Source organism: Mirounga angustirostris, unplaced genomic scaffold, assembly GCF_029215605.1.
Source record: "Mirounga angustirostris isolate CCGP_5_RB_7025 unplaced genomic scaffold, mMirAng1.0.hap1 SCAF_4, whole genome shotgun sequence".
NCBI classification, from domain to species: Eukaryota; Metazoa; Chordata; class Mammalia; order Carnivora; family Phocidae; genus Mirounga; species Mirounga angustirostris.
The window spans coordinates 128,407,937-128,423,943 of NW_026991712.1; the positions used below are offsets into that span (position 1 = coordinate 128,407,937).

The 16,007-nt window shown below is 38.1% G+C and overlaps 1 protein-coding gene across 2 annotated transcripts in view; it reads left to right on the forward strand.

Annotated features, from left to right (window-relative positions):
• Positions 1-16,007, forward strand: part of SLC44A5 (solute carrier family 44 member 5) — a 142,909-nt gene that overhangs the window by 33,259 nt on the left and 93,643 nt on the right. The window lies entirely within an intron of this gene.

Here is a 16,007-nt window from a genome sequence, read left to right on the forward strand (position 1 = left end):
TAGATTAGTTGAGGTAATATATAAACTTTTCTTTTTATAAGCAAATTAAAAAAAGGGAACAATTATTAAGAATTTCACCACATAATTCATTGACGTTTAAGAAGTCTTATTGTCTTTACCTACAAGGAAGAGATATTCTGTTATTTACTGTTAGGTTAAAGATTTTTCTTTGAAGGTGAAAATAAAGAGAAAAAATATACAAATTATTTACATTTTTTAAAACCTACCAAAGGATAGTGAATATTTTCTGTAAAAAAGGTTTCATAATTGCATTTGAATGTATCACTTTTTCTCTCTGAGACTGAAGTCCTGTTCCCTAGATGCTGGCTTAAGAAATTTTAATGTATTATTATGAGAGCAGGGGCTAGAAAACTTCAGTAATTCTAGTACCAATAATGAATGGGCTGGAGTTAGTGTGGACAGAATGCATAAGCAGAAAGAAGGCTGTACATACTGAGGAATAGTGGAAAATGCTCTTTCCTGTTTTTCAGTTTTATCTCCCAATAAGAGAAATACTTTGAGAATAGCAATTGAAAGTAATTTTCAAAAGATCATCTCAGCAATACCATGCAAAAACTATGCAGAATTGGAGAATTCAAAAAAGTAAGGCAGGAAGAAATAAAAATAGGGAGGGAAGAATAAAGGAGAATAAGCCACAACACTAAATAATGTTCTCTAAGACCTTCTGAAGATTCCTCTGGTATTTTTTTTTTAAGATTTTATTTATTTATTTGACAGAGAGAGACACAGTGAGAGAGGGAACACAAGCAGGGGTAGTGGGAGAGGCAGAAGCAGACTTCCCATTGAGCAGGGAGCCCGATGTGGGACTTGATCCCAGGATCCTGGGATCAGGATCTGAGCCGAAGGCAGATGCTTAACGACTGAGCCACCCGGGCGCTCCTCCTTTGGTATTTCTTCCAAGCATTTTAACTTCTCAACATTAAGGCAGTTGTAGCACAATACACAGTCTATATGTTGAATATTATAATAACATAAATTTTCTTATGTAATTAAAAGAATTTTAGCTTCTCTAACTTTGGGACACATCTTTCTTGTCTCTAATTTTGTTTGTTGGTTGTTTTTACTTTTTGTCGGAGAATTGAAATTGGTTGCATAAGAGAAAGAAGACTTGGAGTCAAGTTGATCTAGGGTTTCCTCATATTATTTGGTGGACTTGGACTAGTATCTTAACCTCATTTTTCTCATGTGTGAAGTATAGAAAGACTATCTACTTTGCAGGGCTGCTGTGTGGAGTAAATGAAATGATATCCAGGTACACCAGTAATGGTACATAAAAATTACTAAGCAGTATTTCATTTGCTATCATTGTGTAATCTAGTTGTTCTGAATTTTGATAAATTGCTTTTAAATGTAATTTCCTATATTGTTTCTATGGCAGCCCATAATTTTGGTTATTAAAGTTTGCATACAGGAACTTCATAAAGATCTCATACTATGCCTGGAATCTTTCCATCAGGAGATCCTATGGCATAACAAATAGTCTCCTCCATTTCTCAGGGTCAGTGTTGTAATCCACAGAGAAATGTGTTCCAGCCTTTTATAGAGCTGGGAAAACCACTGACACTCTCCTGTTGACACAGTAGAGAAAAGGGATGGGAGTGCACCCCTTCATTACCTCTGGAACAAGATAAGAACTTGGCCCCTTGGTTTAAGATCTCCAGATTCAGTTTATAAATACCTTAATTCACATAAAGAAATTGAAGGATAAATGTTGTTCAGTGAAAAACTGTGTTCAATATTGGATTTAGTGATTCTTCCAAATTAATCCTGATGCCACTGATTAAAATGAATGACTCATAAGATTTACTTAATATATATATATACACACACACGTGTATACATATATACATATTTACTATATATATGTGTGTGCATATATATGTATATACATATATACACACACACACAATTCCCTCATTCCTGAACTACAAATAGTCTAACTAGTCTAAGATAAACTTAACTCTTCAGTTGTGCCCTATGTTGAATTAAAAGAATGAAGAAAAACGATTAGCAGAGTTTACTAGGAGTGTGAAAATTTTTTTGACATGAAAGAATATATACCTTCACCTGATGAAATATGAGGCTGACTCAGTTTCACTGATGTGTTATAAGTAGTGTGAAAATCAATAAAAGGAAACCTTGTTTAAAGTAGCTCTCCTGCCTACCACTCCTCATTGATTGCAAATCCAACAGGAAGAGAGGTACCCCCAAGTCAGTACTACTTTACTTACTTGTTGAAAAATATAGAAGTGTTTTTATTTTATTTTCAAATTTTAATTCCAGTATAGTTAACATACAGTGTTATTTTAGTTTCAGATGTACAATATAGTGACTCAACAAGGTCAGTACTGATTTTGCTGCTACTTTACTCTCCCAGGAGGAAGAAAAGTTCTCTTCCCCAGCAACAGCCCAGCCAATTACCAATAAGAGACAGTCATAACTCAGCCAATGAGAAACCACTATAGTTGAAATTCCAGGTTACTCCAATTGACTTTTTGTTTATAATAGCCCTCTCAGCTTCCCTTTTCCCCTTTATAAAGCCGTGTTCCTCTCCTTTGCTCAGTTTTGTTGTAGCTTGCTCTGTTATTCCCGAGTTAAGCCCATTTTTACTGGTGAAACTGGCAGTTTTATTTTTAAGGTTCATAGTAGTTTGACATCTTTTGCCATTTTGTTAGATCAGGACCTTCTAAGGTGTATCTTTTGTCCATTTCTTTTTATAAGAAGTTTTACCATGAAAGAGCCATGTTTCTTGCAATTTCTGCTGAGGAAAAAAAAACCTGTTCTATGCCCTTTATGTGGAATATGGCCGGCTAGGGTAAAACTTGGATGCAACAAAGGCACTTGACATTCGGCTAATGAAAAGCAGAACCTCTGTTCAAGTGAGTAAAGTGGAGTCTGGGTAGAAGATAATCACATCTCCTTGAAAGATCAAACTAACGTTTATGATAATAGCTCTCTTTTGTCCCACTTCACTGATGGTTGCTATCCAATTATTGTACTAACTAGAAAAATGAATAGGAATGTTTATTATGCAAATTGTCCTTTGTTATCCTTGTGCCAACATTATACAATAGCACAATTTTAACATTGAATAAATTTTATTTTTCTTTATTTCCTCTTTTTAAAAGAATTTTAATTCCAGTATAGTTAACATACAGTATAGTTAACATACAGTATAGTTAATATACAGTATTATATGAGTTTCAGGTATACCATATAGTGATTCAACAATTCCATACATTACTCAGTGCTTGTAAGATAAGTGTACTCTTCTTAATTCCCTTCACCTATTTCACCCATCCCCCCACCCTCATTTTCCTCAATAGGTAAGAGTCTGTTTTTTGGTTTGTCTCTTCATTTTTCCTGTTTGTTTTGCTTCTTAAATTCTACATATGAGTGAAATCATATGGCATTTGCCATATTTCTTTTTCTTTTCAAATGTATTTCCAGTTGAGTGTGTTAGTTCATTGTTGTATTTACATACGAAGCACTTGGAATTAGGGTCCAAAGTTTGTTTTTGGTTTTGCTTTTCAGTCTTAGGAATAATTATTCCTATTAGTTGAGATGATAGGACATTAATACAAAGTAAAATAATATAAGCAAACTGAGAACTCTGACCGTGCTGTGAGAGGCCCAAGCCATGTGGAGAAGCCATGTGTAGGGGCCCTGATCATCAGGCTCAGCTGAGCTCCCAGGAATAGTATTTACTATCCACTTCGTAGGGTTTTCAGATAATTGAAGCTCTGTCAACATGTGACTAGATGGGCCCCAGCTGAGCCTTCCCCAAATTGCTGACTGCCAATTATTGTATTAAGCCAGTGGGTTTGGAGGTATAAAAATAGATAAGGAGAACAAAATTTGGTACCTGGAAGTGGGATGCTGCTTAACAAAACCTAAAACACGGGCACTGGTTTTTAAACCAGGGCATGTTCAGAAGCCCAATGGGTTTGGAGGAAACTGTTAAGAGTTTGAAGGAAAGTGAGAAACATGCACTTAGAAACAGGAGATGTTACATAGTGGTAACAGTTTGGCAACGCTCCTGCAGATGGTAATGTGGGAAGTAGGAAATGTACCTGATGAATTCAGTGATCTAGCGAAAGATCACGCTTAGGAGAGGAGCCAACCCTAAAGAGCCTCATCCACACCTGGCCCTGACTTAGGTGATGAGATCCAGACTTTGAACCTGAGCCTGATGCTTTAATTGGATGAGGGTTCTGGGGATCTTGGGAGAGTATAAACGTATTTGGTTGCAGAGGGAATGTAAAAAATGTGTGGCCAGAGGCTGGACTAAGGTAGTTTTAACACAGGGCTGTGACTTCTTTGACCTTCTTTCTGCCGAGAGGTGAAGCTTGGGATTCCCTCTTCAATAGAGAAATGAACTAAGCCAAATTAGACTAGTTAAGGGCCTTGATGTGCAAGTGATTTATAGATCAGTGGCAAAGGAATAATGGAAGGCCATCATGGATCCACTGCACTTTTCAGTAGACTGAGAGTACCAAGGACAGAAAGGAGGAGGCTTTGCATAATTCAGTCTTAAATCCTTTGTAGGATGAGATAGAGAATAAACAAGGGAGCGAAATTAATAATTAAATGTGGTCAAACTTGACTCCATCATTTCTGGTGTTAAAGTATATGGGGTAATAATACGGTCATATGTGTACTTTTCTATCCATTGCTTCAGGAAACCCACCATATAATTCTCTTCCCTGACTTGAACTGCCCCAAAATGCCAAGGAAGGCGGAGTCTTACTTCTGGTATCTAAGTGGAGAGAGAGACCTTAGCGTCTACTGGAGCTCTAACATTTTGGCTGGTGCCATTTGGTATCCTTTCTTAGTCCATTGCTCATCATAGTGGTTTCCTACACTAGGAGCTTTAAGTCTTTATGCAGTGCTCAGCCATCTCTCCCCAAAGCACTACTAGTGTCTGAAATGCTGCACCTACTCTTAGGCCCTGGTATTCAGCCTAGGGGACCAGCTCAGTCTGGGCCTTCATGGCAAGTTCCCTTTTGGAGTATTTGTATTCCTTTTGGCCTTCAGATCTAGTTCAGGGTCATTCTTACCTGTCCTAAATTGAAATCTCAGAAAAGTTTGAGTTCTTGTCCATTTCTCATGAAGAAAATTGATCTTCCCCATCCCAAGGAATGCAAAAAAAAGGAGAAACCATGTTTTCATAACTGGGAGGTCACTCAGGTGACCTTCAGAAGAGCAAAGATAATTCCAAGCTGACTTTGATTCTGTCTATACACAGAAATAGTGAACAGTTTATCTTACTAATAAATAGATATAATATAAAAAATAAGTTATGCCTCACCAAGCATCCTGTCATAGTTTGTGATCTTGATGGTATGATCCTAATATTCATGGTAAGGGGAAACTGGTGATGGACAGTGGCTCTGACAGGATATCCTACTATGCTTTTAGTCTACTTGGAAACTAAAATATGCCTTCCTATCAGATCACAGCTTGGAAACATTGTTTTAGCAAAGAAAAACTATTTCTTCCAATAAAAAGGTAAGAAATTTGAAGAATTCTAGTTTCTTTGTTTTTAAAATTGTTCTAATAAGCTTTTTTTCTTTAAAACTTTTTCTTTTTTAAATTTTAATTCCAGAATAGTTAACATACATTGTTATATTAGTTTTGGGTGTACAATATAGTGATTCAACAGTTCTATGCATGACTCCGTGCTCATTATAAGTGTCCCCTTAATCCCCTTCTCTTATTTCACGCATCCTCCCACCCACCTCCCCTCTGGTAACCATGTTTGTTCTCTATAGTTAAGTCTGTTTCTTGGTTTGTCTATTTTTTATTTTCTTATTTTTTCTTAAATTCCACATGTGAGGGAAATCATATTTGTCTTTGACTGACTTATTTCACTCAGCTGTCTACTTTCTACACTCATGTTGTTACAAATGGCAACATTTCCTTTTTATGGCTGAGTAATATTCCATTTTGTGTGTATATACACACACACACACACATACACACCACTTTAGCCATTCATTCATGGATAATTAGGCTGTTTCCATAATTTGGCTGTTGGAAATAATGCTGCAGTAAACATAGGGATACATATTATCTTTTCAAACTAGTGTTTTCATATTCTTTGGGTAAATACCCAGTAGTGGAATTACTGGATCATAGGGTAGTTCTATTTTTAATTCTTTGAGGAACCTCCATACTGTCTTCCACAGTGACAGCACCAGTTTGCATTCCCATGAACAGTGCATGAGGGTTCCTGTTTCTCCACATCCTGGCCAAGAAACTTGTTGTTTCTTATGTTTTTGATTTTAGCCATTCTGACAGGTGTGAGGTGATATCTCATTATGGTTTTGATTTGCATTTTTCCTGATGATTAGCGATGTTCAGCATCCTTTCATGTGTCTGTTGGCCATCTGTATGTCTTCTTTGGTGAAAAGTATGTTCATGACTTCTGCCCGTTTTTTAAATTGGATTGTTTTTTTTGGGGGGGGGGTGTTGAGTTCTATGAGATCTTTGTGTATTTTGGATACTAACCCTTTATTGGATATGTCATTTGATATGATAACTATTCAGTAGGTTGCCCTTTAGTTTTGTTGATTGTTCCCTTTGCTGTGCAGAAGCTTTTTATTTTGGCATAGTCCCAATACTTTTGTTTTGTTTTGTTTTACTTTTATTTCCCTTAGGAGACATATCTAGGAAAATATTGCTATGTCAAGCAAATTACTGCTTGTTCTGTCTTCTAGGATTTTTACAGTTTCAGATTTCACATTTAGGTCCTTAATCCATTTTGAGTTTGTTTTTGTGAATGCTGTAAGAAAGTGGTCCACTTTTATTCTTCTGTATATGGCTGACCAGTCTTCTCAAGCTGTTTATTGAAGAGACTGTCTTTTCCCATTGCATATTCTTGCCTCCTTTGTCAAAGATTTGACCATGTGATCAAAGGTTTATTTCTGGGTGCTATATTCTGTTTCATTGATCTATGTGCTTATTTTCATGCTAGTCTCATACTGTTTTGGTGCTACAGCTTTGTAGTATATCTTGAAATCTGGGATAGTGATACCTCCAGCTTTTTTGTTCTTTTTCAAGATTGTTTGGCTATTGGGGGTCTTTTGTGGTTCCATAAAGATTTTAGGATTGTTTGTTCTAGTTCTGTAAAAAATGCTGTTGGTAGTTTTATAGGGATTGCATTAACAATCTATAGATTGTTTAGGGTAGTATAGACATTTTAACAATATTGTTCCAATCCATGAACATGAGATAGCTTTCCATTTGTTTGTACTGTCTTCAATTTTTTTCCTCAGTATTTTATAGTTTTCAGAGTACAGGTCTTCCACCTGCTTGGTTAAGCTTACTCCTAGGTATTTTATTATTGTTGGTGAAATTGTAAATGGGATTGTTCTCTTAATTTCTCTTTACTTCATTATCTGTGTATACAAATGCAACCAATTTCTATATTGATTTTTGTAACCTGTGACCTTACTGAAGTCATTAATAAATTCTAGTAGTTTTTGGTGGAGTCTTCATGGTTTGCTTTATTTATGGTATCATATCATCTGCAAATAGTGAAAGTTTTACTTCTTCCTTACCATTTTGGATGCCTTTTATTTCTTGTCTGATTTCTGTCCTTCTGGTACTATGTTGAATAAAAGTGGTGAGTGGACATCCTGTCTTGTTCTTAGGGGAAAAGATCTGTTTTTCAGCATTGAGTAGGATGTTAGCTGTGGGTTTTTCATGTATGGCCTTTATTATGTTGAGGTGTGTTCCCCCCTAAGCCTACTTCTTTGAAGATTTTTACATGAATGGGTGTTGTATGTATCACATCTTTTTCTGCATCTATTAAAATGATCATATGGTTTTATCTTTTCTTGATGTGTTGTATCATGTTGATTTTTATTTCAGATGTTTTTTTATTTTAATTTTTTTATTTACATATAATATTTGTCTCAGGGGTACAGATCTGTGATTCATCAGTCTTACACAATTCACAGCACTCACCATAGTACCTACCCTCTCCAGTGTCCATCACCCAGCCACCCCATCCCTCCCACCCGCCTCCACTCCAGCAACCCTCAGTTTGTTTCCTGTTATTAAGAGTCTCTTATGACTTGTCTCCCTCTCCAGTTTTGTTTCATTTTTCCCTCCCTTCCCCTATGATCCTCTGTCTTGTTTCTCAAATTCCTCATATCAGTGACATCATATGATACTTGTCTTTCTCTGATTGACTTATTTCACTTAGCATACCATCTAGTTCCATCCCTGTCATTGCAAATGGCAAGATTTCATATTTTGATGGCTGCATAATATTCCATTGTCTATGTGTACACGCACACACACATACATACATACACACATACACACCACATCTTCTTTATCCATTCATCTGTTGATGGACATCTAGGCTCTTTCCATAGTTTGGCTATTGTGGACATTGCTGCTATAAACATTGGGGTGCATGTGCCCCTTTGGATCACTAAATTTGTATCTTTGGGATAAATACCCAGGAGTGCAATTGCTGGATCATATGGTAGCTCTATTTTCAACTTTTTGAGGAACCTCCACACTGTTTTCCAGAGTGGTTGCACCAGCTTGCATTCCCACCAACAGTGTAGGATGGTTCCCCTTTCTCTGCACCCTCACCAACATCTGTCGTTTCCTGACTTGTTAATTTTAGCCATTCTGACTGGTGTGAGGTGGTATCTCATTTGTTTTGGATTTCCCTGATGCTGAGCGATGTTGAGCACTCTTTCATGTGTCTGTTGGCCATTTGGATGTCTTCTTTGGAAAAATGTCTGTTCATGTCTTCAGCCCATTTCTTGATTGGATTATTTGTTCTTTGGGTGTTGAGTTTGACGAGTTCTTTATACATTTTGGATACTAGCCCTTTATCTGATATGTCATTTGCAAATATCTTCTCCCATTCTGTCAGTTGTCTTTTGGTTTTGTTGACTGTTCCCTTTGCTGTGCAAACGCTTTTTATCTTGATGAAGTCCCAATAGTTCATTTTTGCTCTTGCATCCCTTACCTTTGGCGATGTTTCTGGGAAGAAGTTGCAGTGGCTGAGGTCGAAGAGGTTGCTGCCTGTGTTCTCCTCAAGGATTTTGATGGATTCCTGTCTCACATTTAGGTCTTTCATCCATTTTGAGTCTATTTTTGTGTGTGGTGTAAGGAAATGGTTCGGTTTCATTCTTCTGCATGTGGCTGTCCAATTTTCCCAGCACCATTTGTTGAAGAGGCTGTCTTTTTTCCATTGGACATTCTTTCCTGCTTTGTTGAAGATTAGTTGACCTTTGGGTTGAGGGTCCATTTCTGGGCTCTCTATTCTGTTCCATTGATCTATGTGTCTGTTTTTGTGCCAGTACCATACTGTCTTGATGACAGCTTTGTAACAGAGCTTGAAGTCTGGAATTGTGATGCCACCGGCTTTGCTTTTCTTTTTCAACATTCCTCTGGCTATTTGGGGTCTTTTCTGGTTCCATACAAATTTTAGGATTATTTGTTCCATTTCTTTGAAAAAAGTTGATGGTATTTTGATAGGGATTGCATTAAATGTGTAGATTGCTCTAGGTAGCATAGACATTTTCACAATATTTGTTCTTCCAATCCATGAGCATGGAACATTTTTCCATTTCTTTGTGTCTTCCTCAATTCCTTTCATGAGTTTTTTTTTTTTTCATGAATATTTTATAGTTTTCTGAGTACAGATTCTTTGCCTCTTTGGTTAGAATAAATTTCTTTAACTTTTGTTCATCTGGGAAACTCTGTCTCTTTCTGTTCTGAATTATAGCCTTTCTGGATAGAGCATTCTTGATTGCAGGTCTTTTTCTTTCAGCATTTTGAATATATCATGGCACTTTCTTCTGGCCTGCAAAATTTTGCTGAAAAATCAGCTGATAGGCTTCTGGGGTTCCTCTAATATGTAATTATCTTTTTTTCTCTTGCAACCTTTTAAAGTCTTCATCTTTTTTTTTTTTTTTTTTTTTTTTTTTTTTTTGCTGTTTTAATTACAATATGTCCTGGTATGGACTTCCTTGGGTTGATTTTGTTGGGGCTTCTCTGTGCCTCTTGCTTCTGGATTTCTGCTTTCCTTCCCCAGATTGGGGAAGTTTTCACCTATTTCCTCAACTAAATTTTCTGTCGTCTTTTCTCTCTCTTATCTTTCTAAGGTCTGTATAATGTAAATGTTATTATGCTTGATGGTGTCACTGAGTTTTCTAAATCTATTTTCATTTTGTATTTTTTTTCTCTCTCTCCTTTTCAGTCAGATTGCTTTCCATTACTCTGTCCTCCAGGTCACTGATCTGTTTCTCTGCTTTCTCTAGTCTACTACTTATTCCATCTAGTGTATTTTTAATTATGGCTATTGTTTCTTCATCTCTGATTTGTTCTCTGTGTTTTCTGTCTCTTTGTTGAGGGTCTCACTGAGGTCCTCCACTCTTTTCTCAAGTCCACTGAGTATTTTTATGACCATTACTTCAAATTTTCTATCAGGCATATATATTAATTATCTCCATTACATTTAGCTCTCTGGCTGTGATTTTTGCCCTGTTTTATTTAGGACAAATTCTGTTGTCTCCATATCTTGTGTAACTCTCTGTGTCTGTTTCTATGTGTTAGGAAAGTCAGCTACGTCTCCTGCTCTTGAAAGCCATGGCCTTATGAAGAAGAGGTTCTATAGTGCCTTCCAGTGTGATGTCCCCTGTTCACCAGAACCTGGTGCTTCAGAGGTGTTTCCTATGTGTGTTGCATGCACCCTGCTATTGTGGCTGAGCTGCATTTGCCTTTAGGCTGCTTGTCTGCAATGGCTTTTTGTTGTGGGCAGCATTTTGTACCTGTGTTGTTAATGGTCCATTCTGGGACCACTTTGTGCTTGAGTTGAGTTAGACCAGGTGTTTGCTAGAGCTGAGGTAGCAGCAAACTGCAGTGTGCTTTCCTTGTGTTGTCCCCTGAGAAGTTTTTATTGGTGGGTGGGGCTGCCATCAGATCAGATATCTGCCCCCAGACCCCTACTGGGGCCCCAGTCAGTCTGGTGCATGTGGTTATCTTTCCCTCTTCCTGGTTTAGGAATCACTTTGGAGTTGTACTGGCCCCTGTCAGGGCTGCTTGCACACTGCCACGTTTGTGACACTGCCTTGGATGTTCTCTGGCCAAGGGTGTATTGGAAAGCACAGGTCCACAGGCGAATGCAGGGGCAGAGCATGTGGTGCCAGTAATGTCCTCGCTGGTCTCCTTTAGGACTGGACCTGCAGCTGCCTGGGAGAATTTCTGCTGAGGCTGATGGGGTTGGAGGGGGCAGATCTACAGAAGCCCACAGGGGCAGGCACACTGTTATCAAGTTAGGTGGAAAGTGTTCAGGCTGTGCTGGTTCCTGCAGGTGTCTGTGTATTTAGGTTGGGAGTGGAGGAGGGAAATGGCACCTGTCAGTCCCGTTGTTCTTGAAGTCTCCCAAAGATCCCTGCCCCTCCAGCACAGGCTCTGAGATTAGTGGCTAAATCTCCATCCCCTATACCCCAGGCATATTTTTTTAAGTGCTGTTTCTAGGGGCACCTGGCTGGCTCAGCTGGTAGAGCATGCAACTCTTGATCTCTAGGTTCTGAGTTCAAGCCCCACATTGGGTGTAGAGATTACTTAAAAATAAAAATCTTAAAAAACAACAACAACGGTGCTGCTTCTATGTTCTATCTCAGTGGGGCTATTTGTTGTGCTGTCTCTTTAAGGGTGGGAACTCTGTGTTTTGTGGCCCTTCAGCTTTCCTAGAGCCAAGCTGCTGATTTTAAAGTTCCAGGTGTTAAGCCCCATGATTATAAGAACTTACAAAGTTAAGCTCCTTTGGTTTTCAAAGCCAAATATTATGGGTATTTGTATTCCAAGTGTAGGCCCCCTGCCTGGAGTGCAAGGTTCTGTTTCTTTCCCCTCCCTGTGCCTGTGGCATCCCTCTCTCCTGTGCACAGTCCTGTGGGTCCGGTTAACTCCTAACTGCCTTTCCACCTACACTCTGGATGTGGTCTCTTCTCTATATGTAGCTGTGGAGGGTCTATTCTTCCAGTCTTTGGGTTGTTTTCTGGGTGTTTACACTGATGTGGATGTTATCTAGTTGTATACATGAGACCAAGTGAGCTTAGGGTCTTCCCCATTCTTTTTCCTAGAAGTCAAGTAACCTTTTATTAGTGAAAAATTTATTATATTTATAATTAACCAAAACCAGTATTAAATGTCCTTTTTCATTCTTTACAAATATATAAACGTTTATAAATTAAACTAGATACCTACACTTCCTCTTGTTTTGGAAGTCTTCATTTTAAGAAAGAGAGCACTTAGTTTTAACTGTTATTTGAACAGATTTTTTTTAGTGTTGAGTGAGATGTTTTCCTGTTTGTTATATTTTGCTGAATTCATGCATTCTAGACCTTTTCAAGTAGAATATTGTTAGTATGAGAGAGCCTGATTTGTGCTCAAGGACATGACCCTAAGCTCACCATTGGGTGGAAGAGGCCACCTGTGAAATGATAAACAACATTTTTTCTTATCCAGGCAACTGGATATAGGGCTTCTTCGAAAAATGTTTCTACAGCGCAAGTGTCATCAACACAGATTTTCAAATTCGGTATCATGTGTCCTATTATCTGCTTCATTGCATTTGTAAATTGCTTGTGTTAAAAAGCCATAAGCACAATTTGGCAGGCCTGTTTCTCACATATTAAAACAGTTAAAATGTACCTTTAAGGGATACAAAATAATGATTTGAAAGCCAGCATTCCCAACCAGCAAGTGTTTAGGGAATGCCTTAGCTGCCCCAAACAGATTTGCAGTTAATTTTTAAGTGTCAGTGCAAGCAGTTGGTCTAATCACATTTTCTCCTTGACAGAGGGCTTTTTAATGGCTGCAACTTCTGACTCAACCCTAGAGCACAACAGGAACATGCTTTACAAATGTTGAGAATGAGAGATAATACTAGATAATAATGCTTGCTCCTGGTACTTCAGTAACATGCATTTCCTTGATAGGAGTGAAAGGATAATTTGCCTGAATAAACTTTTTACCCATCTCTTACCAGTCTTTGCTTACTGCTATGAATTACCCAAATAGGAGTGTTTTACAAATAACTTCTGTTTCTCTTACATGCAAAACACACACACACACACACACACACACACACACACACACTAGTTTTGCTTAAAGTGGTCTTTCAAAGTTATTTCTAAAACAGTGAGAAAATTAAGGGGAATAGGTGATCTAGATTTGTATTGATTGCTGTGTCACTTTGTTATTTAGTCTTATTCACCAATACAACCCAGGTAGTTTAATTCTAGAGCCTGTGCTCTAAACCACCATACTATAGTGACTTCTATTTAATGAAGAAGATAAGGATTCTCTAAGTAATAAAGGTTACTAAGAGAGGGGGCAGACCAGAACCCAGTGATATCCTCCTAATGCTTTTCTCTCTCTCCTTCTCTTCCCCTCCTGATTTCACACACACAGAGCTGGGCTTAAAACAGCAAGTGTCTGACAGTAGGTGGAAAGCAGGTATTCTTTTGCAAGCAAAAACCGTGAATAATCTAATAGCTTCAGTCCTAACCCTTTGGGACTGAGTGTGTGTTCACTTCACTGTGGTGTCATTGTTTACGTTCAGTGGTTGTTTGCAAAATTAGCCTCTATTAAGTACACACTAAAGAGAAGGATACAGTCTTTATGCTAATAGACACCTATTAATATAGGCTTGTTTTTTTTTTTTCCTTCAGTTAGTGCTCGTCCTATAGAGTAAATAAAATTATGTCAGACAGTATCTCATTCTTTGGGGCTTTTTTGGCCAGGAAGACCTCAAATGATTTCATGATTCTTTCAAAAAAGATGTATTTATTAGTAGATATTAATGGGGGCACCTGAGTGGCTCAGTCGTTAAGCGTCCGCCTTCGGCTCAGGTCATGATCCCAGGGTCCTGGGATCGAGCCCCACATCGGGCTCCCTGCTCAGTGGGAAGCCTGCTTCTCCCTCTCCCACTCCCCCTGCCTGTGTTCCCTCTCTCGCTGTGTCTTTCTCTGTCAAATAAGTAAATAAAATCTTAAAAAAAAAAGTAGATATTAATGAATATTACATATAGCATTTTCAGATGTAATAAATTATGCCAGTTTTCAGGAATGATGAGAGCTCTTCCTTCATAAAGCAAGGGGGTGTTGCCAATTATGGAACTACAATTAAGCAAACACCAGGATGAGCGACACTGAATGTGTGGTGACCTTGAGTTTTTCCAGGAAATTTGAATAGGAAGAGAACAGAGCCTCTGCTGGGGATTGTATGCTGGCACTGACAACCATATTATGCTAAAACCATCTCTCTGTAGTTCATTATAGAAAATAACCTAAGATATTGCCTGTCCATCCGCATCTGGAACCATGAGTCAGCCTGTGTATGCACCACATTGCTTTCCTTTTCCTTTCCAGTACCCATCACGCCCCACCCCTCACAGGGCCTTTGTCCATGTGTCCATCTAATGGAAGCCTCTTTGTGCCTCCATTCATTTTTCAGGTCTCAGCTCCTGCATTACCTTTTCAAAGACATCATCCCTGACCTCTCTCATTTGGTCATTGTCTTCTATGAATCCCTCTCTACCATTTTTTGCTCTTTTGCAGTGCTGGTCAGAATTGAAATTTCATGTTTGTGCAATTTATTCATTAAGATCTCTTTCCCCCAATAGACTCTAGGCTCAGAGAGCAAGGACCTTTATGTACCCAGGGTCTGGTATGGTGCCGACACATAGCAGGCACTCAAAAAATATTTGTGGAATGAATGGAGAAAAGAATGAATAAATTTCTGTCATTATTTCCAACTACTTCTTTACCTTAAAAAAAACCCCTAATTTTCCAATATGAATCAAAATCTTTAAACAGGTTATGAATGTGATAGACCAACATTATCTAGAATAACTAGAAAAAGTATATTAAACAGCATAGAGTCAGCCTTGCTAATAAGGAAAACAAAGATGTGAAAAGATTAATTTAGTTTCTTGGATATTTGGTTGTTTTTCCATTTTCTTTTAATATTTGTCTATTTTTTTTTTTTTTTACAAATCTTTCTTAAAAATATGCATTTTCCCCCTTTTACCTCCTACTATCACCCCTCCCATTTCAGACTCTGAGATTTAGAATGTGGGTCTTTCTGCTCTCTTCGATTGCTGCCCTGTGTTACAGTAAATTCTGACAAAAGAGAATCTGAAACCTTATACCTCAGGTTATTTTCTTTACTCCTTTGTTTTTAATGAAGTTCTAAATGTCTTGCTGAATATTTAAAATTCCACCCTTAGGTAGGCTGGTCACGTGTTCAGAATACAGGCTGGGTATTTTTCTTTTTCCCCTCTGGGTTCCTTCTCTACCTGCTCTTCACCCTGCTCTGTCCCCTGAGAAACTAGCATATAATCCATAAGGATTACATAAACAGGTTCTCTTGTCCTGCAGCTTCCGATATGATTTGGCCAATGGGGGGTATCAATAAGTGGAGGGTAGGAGAATGAGTTTGTGAAATGTATTCTGGCTCTCTTCCTGGCGAGTCTCCTCAGATTAGCTATACCTCTCTCCCTAAGGCTTCAAGTTTTGTCAGTCAGCTTTTCCATTTGGCTTCTCTTTTCTGGATTTGGGTAACCTCTTCCTGCTTTGCCACTTCAGTCATAGAGGTGAAAATGGCTTCCAATTGTTGCTAGCCTCTGGGTTCTGCATCAACTCTTGTTTCCTATAACTCTACCTATACCTTTATAAATATTTACTAAACTCTCTACAATTTTTCTGTGTAAGTATAACATGTATTTCCTGCCAGGATCCTGCTGTAATCTAAAAAACTAACACCCCAACCATGAAAGGTATTGCTTCCTAAATAGTGCTTTAAATGGATCTTCCATAGGTTATTCACTGTTCCATAAGGCTGGCTGGCTCAGGGTTTGTCCTCCACTGCTGGAAATTTGTCACATAAGCCTTATTAGGAGCCAAGTCAACCTTTGTGGATAAAACTCCATGTTATCAAAA